Below are 13108 nucleotides of genomic sequence, written 5' to 3'. Positions count from 1 at the left end.
TTTATTAACTCCTTGGTGTCTGCCAGTGAATCCAAAGTGAATGAGAGCTGGCATGTGTATTCAGGGAAATGTACTATGTCAGATTTCATCTGTGACTTCAGACTAGGCAGAGGGCAGAGGAAATAGCTCTCAGCAGCCAGTGCCAACCAAGAAAAATATGAGATGTTCTGTTACTCCTCGCAGTTTCTTAGTGGCTGACAGCTCCATTTCCTCGATAGGCTATCTGCTTACCTTCACAAGAAAATTCTATTGTGCTCTATGAGTGACTGATATGGTCAGACTTTATAGTAAGGGCATATTTATTCATAGTTTATAAAATCTTTAATGGTTTACAAAAACCGTGACTAATCATTTATCAATTATTAAAGATTATTACAGAATCCATTCAGTCAATAGATTGCTTATGTTATAACCATATAGAACAACTTCTGTGGTTGTGCTTATTATCTATAGTGAATATTACTGAACATAAGACATTTAAGTACCATTAAAATGCAGTGTAGACAGTGTTACTGCAGAGTTTGAGAGAGTACTAGAGAATACAGCAATATTTTTGGATAATGGACTGCTCAGCATTAAAAAGAGGCAATGGTAGAGAAATACCTGACTGCCAGCTGAAGGGAAAATCAAGCCTTCCTACTATTTCTGCTGACGGGATATCCAAAGATAGTCCTGAAGGCCTTCCTCCTGCCAGCTCCTTATGGCCAGGGGAGGGATGACCCCACACACTCTGGCTGCCCCCCAGCTGCAGAGCAGCCACTTGGTTCTGCTCTGCTTTCTGGCTTCCCGGGCTGCATGTGCAGGGGTGTCCTGGTAGAGTATGTTGTTATGGCAGCAAGTGGGAGCTAGACCATACACTTCAGCACAGTGGCTGCTCTAGCGCTTCCTTGCTGCTGTGCAGAACTTGCCTGGAGCAAAGCTGACTGGCAGGAGGTGCCTCCCAGCTGCCAGGATGTTGTGGATCATCCCTCTCCTGGCCATGCTGAACTAGAAACTCTGTCCTCTCTGCAGGGCAACTGCTTGGTCATGCTCTGCTCTCTGGTCCTTGATCTCAATCGCCCCCTGTCCTTCCCCTCCTCCTCCCTCCCCTCTCCTCGCTATTTCCAGGGGCTGAATATGATGAGGTGCCTAGGCAGCAAGCACTGTGAAGGGAGGGAGCCAGGCCCCAAATTTCCCCACAGTCTCCCAGGCATCCTTTATCTCTGTCTACCAGAGTCTTTCAGGGGCAGGCATAAGGGATCCCCAGGGAATGATGGAGCATGCTTCACCCCTAGCTCTGGGGAGGCACTTCAGCACTCTACTCTGCCCCTGGCAAGCAGCCAGGCAGGGGCAAGGGTATGTATTTCCTCTGAAACCAGGGGTGAAAGTAACCTAAACGTCTTACTGGTACAGAGACCCAGCTATGGACCCTCGGATAGGGTGGGCCCTCAGGTGGAAGGGGTGAAGCTGAGACCAGGCTCCCCAAGCCAGCCCTTTAGCACTGCCTGACCTGCACTGCCTAGGCCTCTGTCAGCAATTTAAAGGGCCCAGGGCCATAGACACCAGCTTCTCATTTCGCTGGAGGGTGCTTGAGGGCCCCCCCCCATATCAGGCCTTGCCCCCACTCCAGCCCTTCCCCCAGTCCGTACCCCACCTCTTCCTGCTCCTGCTCCACCCCCAGCCTACCTCTTTCATGTGTGCCCCCATCCTTGCTCCTCCCTCTCCCATCCGGAACTTGAACAGTGGTTCACAGCACTCTGTAAGCACTGGGAGAGAAGGCGAGAATTTGGAAAGTGAGGGGCTGCTATGGCACAAAAGGAATCCCATGAGAGGAATGGCACGTTCTGAGGGGACGCGGGGGAGTATTCTAGATTAATCCCATAAACCAAAGAGTTAATGTTTCAACTGTTGGTTCACATGTGGAAGTTATAGGAACTCACCTGTTCTGCAGTCAGGATTCTTGCCGATCCGGTTACTGACATGCTTGGTTTTGGTGTACCACCCAGGGAAAGTATTGCACTGAATCAGCTGTGTATACTGCAGGGAAGGGAAATGCTTAAGGAACTGAGGGGAGGGGTAGTTCTCAGAGGTAACAACCACCATCTGTTTATCACAGAAGAGTTGAAGAACAAACTAATAAACCGAAAAAGATGGTTGTTTTGTTGTAAATCTTACATACCACTGACTTTGCTGCCTTTTTGCTGTGCCTGAAATCATACTAGAGCAGTTTTAATCTGTCTCTTCTTCAGCCTGACAAGCTGACCATGAATATAAATTAGCCTGTCTTAGACTCCAAAATAATCCCTGTGGGACCCGGGGAGGAAATGACAATGATAATATATAGACAGTGTCAGTCTGTTGGCAGCTTTTTCCATTTCCCCTCCTCATTTGGCAAGATGGAAGTCACCACAGACAGATTCAAGTAGCCAGTCTAAGTGGAGATTGCTAGATTAAAGTCCTCTCCCTTTTTATATGCGATTCTGCTGCATGCAAACTGAAAAATTATTCGATTACAACCTAGGGAAATGTCATTTTCAGAAGTTAAATTACCTCAATAAGAATTAGTGTTTGAGAAATACTTAATCAAACCATAACATCTAGCTCTTATACAGCTCTTCTCATTATTACAGCTCAATAGGCTTTGCAAAGGAGGTCAACACCATTATTCCTACAATATCCCAGGTCTTATAATTATTGCATACCAGCTGGGTAGCAGTGAATTTAATTTCTTAGGAGAGGCTATGATTGCAGTTAGAGTTGGATGAACTATGGAAAGGGTATCAGTGACCATTTGTGCAAATGAAATCTATGCCGCTCAATGATATTTATGACCTCGTTGCATTTGCTTTGTATCCATTCCCACAAAGGGGAAGGTTGAATTTACACCAATATTTGGGGGAAATCTGTCTTTTTGAAAATAAGTATACTTGTTCAAGAACATGCACGTTCACATAAGAAAGCATGTTTACATCCAAAGATGTTAGTTTCTCAGTGAGGGAGCAGAAACAGTACAAGGTGACTTTGGTGACCCATTGCACAGCTAGAATAGAAAATAGCAAACCTCAAACCAGCTTGCACAGTAACCAGTTTCTCAGAAACCTTATATATAAAAAATGGTATGCCCACATCTTGAATATTGTGTACATATGTGGTTGCCCCATCTCAAAAAAGATATATTGGTATTGGAAAAGGTTCAGAAAAGGGCAACAAAAATTATTAGGGGTTTAGAACAAGTTCCATATGAAGACAGATTAAAAAGACTTGGACTTTTCAGCTTAAAAAAGAGGAGAATAAGGGGGAGTATGATAGAGGTCTATACAATCATGTATGGTGTAGAAAAAGTGAAGGAAAAGTTATTTACTTATTCCCACAATACAAGAACTAGGAGTCACCAAATGAAATCAATAGGCAGCAGATTTACAATAAACTAAAGGAAGTTTTTCTTCACTCAGAGCACAGTCAACCTGTAGAACTCCTTGCCAGAGGATGTGGTGAAGGCTTGGACTTTAACAGGGTTCGAAAAAGAGCTAGATAGATTCATGGAGGTTAGGTCCATCAATGGCTATTAGTCAGGATGGGTAGAAATGGTGTCCCCAGCCTCTCTCTATCTGGAAATGGGTGATAGAGGAGGAATCACATGAGGATTACCTGCTGTGTTCCCTCCCTCTGGGGCATCTGGTATTGGCCACTGTTGGCAGACAGGATACTGGGCTAGATGGACTTTGGTCTGACCCAGTGTGGCTGTTCTTATGTAACCCACAGATGGAAGCTATTAAGGGTCTATGATGCATGGCTGAACTGTTCTGAGTCCAGCTAAGAAAGAGCAGTGATCACACACACACACACACCAGCCAGTTCATTATTACAATAATAAAAGTACAATGAAAAGGAAAATTAATCAAGGATGGTAAAAATCAGCTAGATATACAAATATTGATAATGTTAAAGTGGAGAAAAAATTAGGAAGCATAAAATTCAAGATTTAAAGCTATTCTGGTAGGTTGGGTCATCAGCCATGGCAAGTGAACCTGAAAATCTTTGGATTTAAATGCATCAGTCTCTATTGTCTGAGTTAAAGAACTACTTTTGTTAGCTAGAGCTGTAACAGACTGATCAACCATTAGCTGTGGCCCAGCCATCACTAATGGGGAAAGAACATTTCTCAGAGTGGTTAACACAAAGAAAGAGAAAAAGTCACAGGACATTTTTAAAGTTGGGTTCCTAAATCTCTAGTTAGGCACCTGTACACATGAGGTTGTATTGACACGTGCTGAGCACATGCAAATCTATGAGACTAGCATGTGCTCAGCACAACAGGCACCAGGTCTACAAGGTCTTTTAAAGACGCAGCAGAATGACATATGTAATTGCCACCAAGAACATGGAGTGTAAGGCCACAAGGAACTACCAGATCATTTAGCCTGACATACTTTGCATCATAGGCCATTACCACTTGCCAACACTTGTATCCTGACCCAAGAACAGAACAACTGATGCACAAGGTTTTAGCCAGGGAAAGGATCAGGATGGTCTGATTGTGGGTTAGAAGCAAAGGGAAGGAACTGCAGGGCCTGTAAAAGCTATATGTAAGACCTAAATGATAGGGATTATGGGTGGAGATCTTCACAGAATTGTCACTCAAAGATGAAGCAACCTCCCATGGTACAGCTTTCTAAAGAAAAGGTTGTCCAAATTTTTTTAATATTGACAAACATTTTTCCCCAGCCTTATTCTTTGAAATGGTAGGCATATGTCATGGAAAATTCTAATTCGAATGGCTAAAGTTTGGCAAAGTTATAAGCAACCAGAACCATTATCTTATAATGGGAAGTGTCAGACAGCCTTAATAACATGGCTTCCAGCCCTATTTATATTATGAGATTAGAATCAAGCTTGCTAAATTAGTACTTCAACTACTATACAATGTTTTCTAACACCTGACCCTTTTTACAAGCACAGATATCCCCTCCCTCAAAAAGACAGATAAGGATTAGAAGCACCCATCTTTTCTCAACCCTCTGTCAAGCTTGAGTGTGAGCGGTCTTTTGACCTACAGTATTTTTCAGGGAGCCTCGGTTTACTGTCCTGAGCCAATGTTTACAGAGTAAAGACTAAGCAGCCTATTCTTCCCCAAGATGAATTTCATCTTGTTATATTTCACCCATATTTCAAACCGCTCTAGAGCCTCAGTTCAGCAGAGCACTTAAACACAGGCTTTAAAATTAAGTATGGGCTTTAGAGCTTTGCTAAACCAGGCTAAAGTTCCAAAATTGTAAGATATACATCATATCAGAGTTCTATACCATCCCTAATAGAGTATAAGGACACTGAGCAGAAAAAATCAGAAAGAGAAATAGCCGAGGAAAATGGAAAACACTGTATATGAAAAGAAGGTGAAAATACACCCAAGAATATAGAGCTGGGATAGAAGGTGGGGGTAGGAAGAGAGAATCAGTAAAATAAAACTGAACAGTGAAAATTGTCAATTTAATTTTAAACAGCTCACAGTAAAGATGATAAAAAGGAATGGTAAGAAATTGACCTAAAAGACAATCAGATTCTACAGTTACCTTAATACAATGTATGATCTTCAAACACTGCAGCTTTGTGATGTAGGGCTGAACCTCTTCATGTATTTAAAAAAAAAAAAAAGAATTGCACAGTACTTGATCTTAGCCAAAGGTAAGATGTGGAAAAAGTTCTGTGTTCTACTTTTAAGCAGTCTTTCTTTTGATTTCTCACTTTTCTTGTTTTGAGGGAGGTAGTTGCTGTTTGAGGCTAGTAAAAATAGTTTTCTGCTTAAAGGTTTTGTATTTTATTTTTGTAGTCCACCTTTGAGCTTGGAAGGGTCTGTTGCATTTTTACAAGATGAAGAAAAGTCTGGTCCAACTCCCAGTTAAGTCAGTGCACTAACTTTAATGGAACTGGATCAGTCTCTACAGTCTGTCTTGTAGAAGCACTTATGGAACAAATGGGTAAATCTTTGAAGAATTAGGGCTTAAATGAGGATTAATCAATATCAAGGATGTTGATGGTTTTGTAATTTATTGTTATGATGTGAGCTCTAATGCAAAAAAACCCTCACCCTTGTTAATTAATCATAAAATAATTAATAAAAGGTGAGTCTAATTTACTTAATCTTACCAAATGAGTCAGGATTAGTTATAGCAATCAAAGTGAAATTTACAACATTATATAACTGATAATGGTATGTTCTCTTAATACTGTAATACTGTACTGCATACAATAGTCAGTCATTATTTCTATTTGCTTCATACCACTGCCTTGCTTTCTCCATAGTTTCTATGCTTTTTATGAACATTAATTAGTATTTTACAAATGAAGTTATTGAAATAGGTAAATAAATAACCCTTATGACATTTTTCCCTAAAAGTGCTATTCAATGCAGAAGAGGTTCAATATTTTTTAGAGGTGGGCCCAAAACAAAACCCTGAAGCCAAAATTGCTTCATGTCTGGAGAAGTTCAGATTTGAATCATTTCTCATATCATAATCATAAATATAGTAGCCCAATGTCTGAGAGTCTGTAATGCTGAAATGCTGGCTGTTCCCTGTGGGTGGCACTGTTGCCCAAAATGCTGGCTGTTCCCTCTGCGCGGCCCATGCTGCATGGGGAGTGCGGGGCCCAAACGGCTGTGTGCGCTGCTTGTTCCCCCGCGGTGGCCCAGCTGAGCGGCGCAGAAGTCAGCCAAGCACCACAGCGGGAGGGAAAGGGTGGCGGGGCAGTTATGTATATGGCCAGGGAGCGGGGCCTGGATGAGCGTGTATCCCCAATGGAGGCAGAGGAGAGCAGAGAGAGAGTGAGAGGCAGGAGGGGGAGAAGAGAGAGGCAGGAGGTGGAGGAGAGCTGAGAGAGAAAGGAGGGTAGGCAGTAGGAGAGCAAGAGAGAGAAAGACAGAGCAAGAGATCGGAGACTCAGGACAGAAGAGCGAGATAGAAAGGGAATAGGATGTGGAGGAGAGACCCGGAAATCCTGTCTTATGACGGGCTCTTGGCTAGTTTTGTATAAAACCCCTTCCACTGTTTAGTCTTCAATAATTAGCCAGGTTAGCTTGTTAAACTATTCAAGGCATCAACCTGTCTAAAGAATTTGGAGTAATACATGATTTTTAAAATCTCTTTAGTCCCTATTACATTCTCATCCAACTTCAAACTATAACAATAATTTAATATGATTCTATATTATAAATTATACTGATTTCCCCCAGTTCTAACAACCTACTACACATCTTCCTTATTCAATGTATACTGCAAGCCCATTGATTTCAAAGAGCCATTCACCTCTAATGGCATATATGTGCAAATGTGTTTGGAGTCAATAAGACGACCCCATTCCTGCAAGACTTGGGCTCCTGTTCAGAAAGACAAATGTGTGCTCCTATTTATGGAATATTGATTTCTATTGATTTCATTGTGGGCAAAATTAAGCCTGGGTAAAACTGTAGGATCTGGGTCTAAAAGACCCAGTTTGACATCCAATTTGACCTCTGCTCATTTGGGTGCAACTCCCAATGAGTTTTATACTTGAGAGCTGAACTGTGACCAAATATTCATAAGTTTTTACTTTAATAGGACTATTTATGTGAATAAAAGTTTGCAGGATTGGTCTTTGCTACCATGAGCATAAGGATTCCATCCCAAGATCTGAAAAAACAAATACTCTGTTCATGAAAAATTCTTCTGCTTTAAGGAAGAGGAGTTTTGCTAGGCAGAATTGTAAATGCTGATAAAAATGGTTAATGCAGCTTGAAAGACTACAGTGATAAATGTGACTATGAAATGTATAAGGCTACAATCAACAGTTCCATAGCTTTGTTAATTAAGTAAACAGCAGATCATTGGACTAATTTATATTGAAAACAGTGTAAAAATCCCAAAGTCCAAAAGCATCAGTGCCCAGCAAAGTTATGTATTGAATAGTTTTATCTTAGTAGGGATTAGCAGTTGCTTTAAAAAAATCTTTTTACACACATTACTCACTGATAGAGTAATTTCTAATATGACTATCCCAATTATCCTAGAGAGGGAGAAAACAGGACTCAAAATAGTTTCTAATTATCTGAATGACACAATAAAACTAAGATCATCATCAAATGGAGAGATTTAAGACTATTTCATGTAACTGTCTATTAATCCTAGAGGACTCAACAGTTTAGAAATCCTATGTGTGGAAATTGTCCCATTTGCCAAAATTAGAACAGCATAATACACAAGGAAACAACAGTTTCCTTGTTTCCCCCTTCTGTATCGATGTATTGCCTTTTTTCTTATCACCAGAGTGGAAGTTCTTTGGGCCATAGACTCTCTTTCTCCTGCATTTGTACGTCACTTAGCACCATAGGATCCTAGTCCATGATGGATAAATGGACAAACATGGAAAGTACAAGATGGCATACTAGTTTGCATCTGCTCCAGACCACCAAAATCACACTAGGAACAAAAACCCTGATTAGACCTTGTCCTGACAGACACCAAAAAAAGAACTAGTCACAGAACTAAAAATGAATAATAGTTTAGGTACTAAGGAGCATGACTTCATCACAGTTATAATGTGGAAGAAGAATAAAGTCCATTTCAGTAATATATATGTAGTTATCATTGGCAAGGAAGTGGGCCTGCAGCCTTCTGCTGCCCTGTCTGCCTCCCTGCAGTCCTAGTACCCTCAGTCCTTGAGAGCAAGGCTGTGGCAGTTTGCCTGGCCAGAGCTCTCGAGCTCTGCCTGCCCTGCCCTGCCCTGCCCTGCCCTGCCCTTCCCTTCCCTTCCCTTCCCTTCCCAAGCCCTACTCTTCTCTGTCTCAGGTACTCTCTCTAGTTCAGCCAAGCCCTTTCTGCTCTATAGCTGAAGCAAAAGTTTCCCCCTCTCTAGCTCCTATTTATATTGCCCCAGCTGGGCCCTAATTGCGTGATAATTGCTTCAGCTGCTGGCTCCACAGTTTCAGCCCTTAAGGCTGGGTTTAACCCTTGTTTTACCTGGAGTGTGGGAACTACCCCACTAAATAGGACATAATGCTGCAGAAGTTCTTCTGTTTTCATGGTCCCTGTCATCTGGTTCTGTAGCAGTCTGTAGCTTCCATGTCCTATATCCCCAGCCAGGTCATCTTCCAGTTAGTCCCCCTCTGGGGTAACAGAAAGGTCCAAACAGAAAAACCCAAAGTCTAATGGCCTTTATATCATGCTGTCAGCTGCCATCAGGAACTCATCTGTGTCTGTCTCCTCTAGTCCTTAAATGGTATGTCTACATTTGCATTCCTCCCTCGAAGGAGGAATCAAGTGTAGACATACTTGCAGGGAAGAGGGAGGGGGGAAAAGGCAAGGCCCCCTCCTCTGAGTTCCTGCCCAGTGACTGAGCCAGAATAACACATAGGCAAATTAGGCATGTCAGGGCCAAGATTTGTGGGGCAACGTGACAAAAATTCGTTTTCCTCTTCAACTTATGTGGATTTGCACATGCACTGAAAGAACTTCACTGACTTGAGGGAGTAGCATCGGGACCTGGCACATGGGTCACAGCAGCATCCATCATGGGTGAGCAAAGATAGTCCTCACATGCAACTGAAAATCACTTTGCTAATTCCAACACAGCAAAGGAAAGAGAAGGGCACTGGGTAAAGACATCCCTTTCTTCTCCAACAGCAGCAATCAAACAGGCTGTGATTGGAATTTACTGCAATAGCATGTATGGGAGGGAATATAATTGAAGTGTAGCTTTCCAGCTTTCTCCCTCCCCCTGCATCAGCCATTTTTCATATTAAATGTGGGGACCAATGCATGTTTTCATAGGGCCTATTGGTGGTCCTGTCAAGCACCCTATGATAGACAGCTAAAGAACCACCTCTTACAATTTCCCATTGCTTCCTTGGGACACTCCCACTTATTCCCTGTTTGTCAGTCTCTCTCATGGGGCTGTGTACTCCACTGTTCCCACACTAGAGTTCTCTGTGTAATTTATTCATAGATAGCTACTGGGGAGATTCTTTTGACTTGTCAACTAAAAAAATGGCTTAGGGGCAAAGGTCTTTCTCATATTCTCTTCAGTAAAGATGGATGCAAAGAAATCATCAAACTCTCACAAAGGTCTTATCTTCCTGAGTGCTCCTTTAGCATCTTGATTATCAAGTGGCCTCACTGATTGGCAGGTTTCCTGCTCTGATACTTTAAAAAAAAAAACAATCCTGATCATTTTTAGTCTTTGGTTAATTGCTCTTCAAATTCTTTTCTGGCCTTCCTATTTGCACTTTTACATGTGACTTCACAGAGATTACGCTCCTTTTGTGTTTTCCTCAGAAAGAATTGACTTCCAATTCTTTCTGATATCTTTTTTTTGTCTCTTACCTGCCTCTTTTACTCCATTGTCTAGCTATTTTTCAATGTATGGATTTTAATTTGAGGTATAATTTTAGTTAGAAACTTAACCCCCCCCCCCCCCCCCCCGCCAATGATAGAGGCTCAATCAGGCATTTCACTCTCGTAACTGTTCTTCTTAATTTCCATTGGCTGTCTCATTTTTATGTTGGTCCTCTTTTTTTAATTAAATGTCACTGTGGTCGGTCGCTGTGGTATTTCCTCACCCCACTGCCACCCCCACAAAGATTTTAAATTTAATTACATTGTAGTTGCTATTAGAAAGCAGGTCAACTATATTCACGATCTTGGACCAGATCTGTGTGCTACTTAGGATTAACTCAATAGTTGCCTTCCCCTGTTGTGGTTTCCAGGACCAGCTGCTCCAAGAAGCAATCACAAATGCTGTCTAGAAATTTTATCTCTGACTCCCATCCTGAGGGGCCGTATTCCCAGTCAATACTGGGATAGTTGAAATTCCTCATTATTTTTGAATTTTCTGTTATTGTAGCCTCTCTTGTCTCCCTGAACATTGCAGAATCACATGATCAGTAGTATATTCCTACTCCTATTCTCTTATTATTCCTGCATGGACTTTCAGCCCCTAGAGATTCAATGGTACAGTTGGATTCATTTAATATTGTTCCTGTACTTGATTCTCTGCTTTCTTTCACCTATAGTGCCAATCCTGTACCAGCACAATCTACTCTGTCATTACTACATATTTTGTACCCTGGCATTACTAATTGATTATCATCATTCCATCAAGTTTTTGTGTTGCTTATTATTTCAATATCCTTATTTAATACCAGGCACTGAAGTTCACCCATCTTACTATGTAGACATCTAGCACTTATAAAATTTACCAATATTAAGTTTTCTGCCTTCATGTGATGTAACTGAATGGGACTTTTCTGCATTTGACTGATTCTTTTCCGTTCCTATATGTACTTTATCAGCTTCCATTCTCTCCTCTTTAAGATAGGGGAGGATCTATTAAGAGAAAAACTCCATAAGGGCCATGTCTATCTGAGCCTAGTGCTCCTATACATCTGTCAGTTTCCTCCTAGCCCATAATTCATAATCTCATCTATAACATTTCTAATTTTACATGCCACCTGTCTGGTTCCATTTTGGTTTAGGTGGAGCCCATCCTTCCTAAATTGACTTCTCCTTTCCCAAAAGGTTCCCCAGGTCTTAATAAACCTAAATCTCTCCTCCGAACACCAGCACCTTATCCATGAAGTAAGGGTATGTCTACACTACGTTAATTCGAACTAACTTAGTTCGAATTAGCTTAGTTCAAATTAACTAATTCTAACTAACGGATCCAGACTAAAAAACTAGTTCGAATTAGCGTTTTGCTAATTTGAACTAGCATGTCCACATTAAGTGGACCCTGAACCGGGCTTAAGGATGGCCGGAAGCAATGACGGCAGGGTATCAGAGGAGGACTTAGAGCGTGGAGATGCTGTGTCAGGCTAGCCGAGGGCTGTGCTTAAAGGGTCCCAACCCCCACCCCGGACAGACAGTTCTCAGGGGTGCCCCGCTTGCAAAGCAGTCCTGGCTTGGATTGCCCGGAGTACCCACACTGGGCACACCACAGCACTCGGCCATCAGACCGGCTGCACTTGCCGCAGGCTGCCATCTGGGGAGAGGGGGCAATTGGGGGGCTGCAGGAGAGTTTCCACCCCAAAAGCCCGCAGAGCAAGCCCAGTCTTCCCCATCAGGGGCGCATACCCCATTCCTCCCTCACCTCCTTCCACTTACCCTTCCCTAGCCCCTCTTCTTGATGTACAAAATAAAGGACAATTGTGTTCAAAAATTGAATCTGTCTTTATTGAACAAAACTGGGGGAGACTGGGAAAAGGAGGTTGGAGAGGGGAAGGGAGAGGTTGGGAGAGGGGAGGGCAACTAAAATGATCAGGGGTTGGGAACAGGTCCCATATGAAGAGAGGCTAAAGAGACTGGGACTTTTCAGCTTAGAAAAGAGGAGACGGAGGGGGGACAGGATAGAGGTCTCTAAAAGCAGGAGTTGGGTGGAGAGGGTGCATACAGAAAAGTTCTTCATTAGTTCCCATAAAGAAGGACTAGAGGACACCAAAGGAAAGGAATGGGTAGCAGGCTTCAAACTAGTAACAGAAAGTTGTTCTTCACAAAGCAAAGAGTCAACCTGTGGAACTCCTTGCTGCAGGAGGCTGTGAAGGTTAGAACTAGAACAGAATTTAAAGGGAAGTGAGATCAAGTCATGGAGGTTGGGTCCATGGAGTGGTATTAGCCAGGGGGTAGGAGTGGTGTCCCTGCCCAAGGTTTGTGGAAGGCTGGAGAGGGATGGCACGAGACAAATGGCTTGGTCACTGTCTTCGGTCCATCCCCTCCAGGGTCCCTAGGGTTGGCCACTGTCGGCAGACAGGCTACTGGGCTAGATGGACCTTTGGTCTGACCCAGGACGGCCATTCTAAGCTCAGGGTCCGGGGTCTCAGTGGACCACCTTGATTTTCATGCACACCTGCTCCTGGGTGGCCAGGCTGGCAGCTCTCCTGCCCTAGCCGGCCACTTTCCTGTGCCTAGTGCGGAGGTCGTGGACGAGGTCCACGATGTCCGCACTAGCCCAGGCGGGTGCCCGCCTCTTGCGGTCCCGGGCAAGCTCCCAGGAGCTGCCTGCCTGGTCCCGGGAAGAGGGGGAGGGCTGGGGGGCATCGGGTGGGTGGCTCGATTCGTGCCAGGTGCAGGGTCTGCTGGCTGGGTCCTGGCAGGCTTGCACCTGG

Source organism: Pelodiscus sinensis, chromosome 3 (assembly GCF_049634645.1).
Source record: "Pelodiscus sinensis isolate JC-2024 chromosome 3, ASM4963464v1, whole genome shotgun sequence".
Classification (NCBI taxonomy): Eukaryota; Metazoa; Chordata; order Testudines; family Trionychidae; genus Pelodiscus; species Pelodiscus sinensis.
This window is presented reverse-complemented; position numbering follows the sequence as displayed.